A 2131-nucleotide genomic window follows, 5' to 3' on the forward strand; every position below is an offset into this window, starting at 1 on the left:
GGACCTGAGACTCGAACCCACGACCTTCGGGTTACAAGTCCGACTCTCTATCCTTATAAAGACTCTGTTAATTTATATGATGAATGTAATACATTAGGAAAATAAATGACGCAAACAAACATTGAGAGTTGATGTTCTCTTTTGTGAAAGTTTGTGAAAGTGCAATAATTCTGGTGAAATGAGTGATCATTACTACATTGAATATTTCCTTTAATAATGACCATAGATTATAAATTGGCTGATTTATGCGTTTGTGAAAGTGCAATAATTCTGGTGAAATGAGTGATCATTACTACATTGAATATTTCCTTTAATAATGACCATAGATTATAAATTGGCTGTTTGGATAAGTCACAAAATGTACCTATAAATGGATTGAATTGTTTACTGAATAGAAACTGCTGTTAGCGTGCTCATCTTAAAGGGATAAATACACCCAAAAATGAAAATTGCACACATCGTGGTATTCTCATGAACGCTTGTAGAAAACTTATTTTTGTTTTCTTTGCACACAAAAAGTACTCTTATAGCTTCATAAAACTGAACCACCGATGTCACATGGACTATTTTTAACGTGGTAGTTGCATTGCTTTCTATGCAGGGTCAGAAAGCTCTTGGATTTCATCAGAAATATCTTTGGAACATGAGGGTGAGTAATTAATGACAAAATTTATTTTCGGGTGTTTCATTTCATTATTAATATTTTTTAAATGTAATAATATTTCACATTATACAGTTATAAAGTTAGTGTGAATTCTGTATCCAGTTAATATGGACATTAATACACTTCAGAGATGCAGGATGTATGAAACGCCTTAGGGTTGCAAGTTTGTTCAAATTCTTAAGAATTAGCTATAGTAAACTTAGCAAGCACAGTTTGGTAAATGATTTCTCATCATAATCAGTCACACTGCCAAAGAGAAATAAGAAATCTGATCGTAATTACAGCCACGCTTTTTTCTTCGATTTTGTTTTCATGCTCTTTCTCTTTCTCTCCTTTTTGAGTATTGCTTTTCTGAGTTCATGCTTTCTAGAAGAAACTTTCTCATAGCCAAAACTGGTATTTAACATCTGTGTAGCTTCTAATTAGGCTTTACTATGGTTAGGAACTCTGGCAAAAACTTTAGCAAAGCAGAGAGAGGCTTGGATTTTTGCTCTACACAGAATATTACTGTCCAGCGCTTTGACTTTCAAAACAATAATGATATTGCTTTCTTGCACTGAATATTTTTTCGCCTGCTTCTTACACTTGATTGGCTGCATGTCTGGTATCTGGCACAGGTTTTATGGTAGAGCTGCCACTCACAATGCCACAGAAGCATGTCTGCAAAACAACTTACTCAACTATTAACATGACTGAGGAGGAAGCTAAGCCTTGAATTTCATGAATTTGAATGTGTTCTTTGGAAACTCATATCATATAAGAGTCTTTCCTTAGCAATCCTTGACTATATAAACATAAGTTTAAAAAAAAAATTCTAAAGAAGCTGTTGAATGCCACTCAAATTCACTTTACATATGTGACATCCTGTCACTAAATATGGACTTTTCAGTGGCCTTTTTTGGACTCTATTTATACAATCTTTGCTGTCTAACTATAAACACTGTGCATTGATCCATAAAGAAGTAGTTGGGTTATTTATTTTTGGTAACTTCTGTTACTTTATGTATATGTTTGCAAGCGTGTGTGTTTGAAAGGTCAGTGTTCTGGTGAAATGAGGCCTGGACACACACACCCTGGACACACACACACGATGCCATAGAAACAGAGGCAGCTCTGAGTCACCGAGAGGGGATTTCCTTTCGCTTACTGAGGCTTTCAGACGTATTGAAACAACATGCCTGAGTTCAGCATACTGAGAGAGAAAGTGCCCTGCCTCACACAGCACATGGCTTTGGTTCTTAGAAAACTGAGTAAGAGACACATATACTTACATAAATTATTACATAAATTATGAAATTAAGCACAGATGTAGAAAGAAAGAGAATATGGTTGTGTTTACTTCTGTAATGTGATATATTTCTCAAAAGCACATTGTCACAGTTATGTTGGGTTTTGAGTTAGTTTTCTGTCTCTGTTGTAGTCCTGCCTGCTTGAGAGTATTTTTTTTATTTTGTTAACTTTAATGTA

This window comes from Sinocyclocheilus anshuiensis, unplaced genomic scaffold (genome assembly GCF_001515605.1).
Source record: "Sinocyclocheilus anshuiensis isolate Anshui unplaced genomic scaffold, SAMN03320099.WGS_v1.1 scaffold328, whole genome shotgun sequence".
NCBI classification, from domain to species: domain Eukaryota; kingdom Metazoa; phylum Chordata; class Actinopteri; order Cypriniformes; family Cyprinidae; genus Sinocyclocheilus; species Sinocyclocheilus anshuiensis.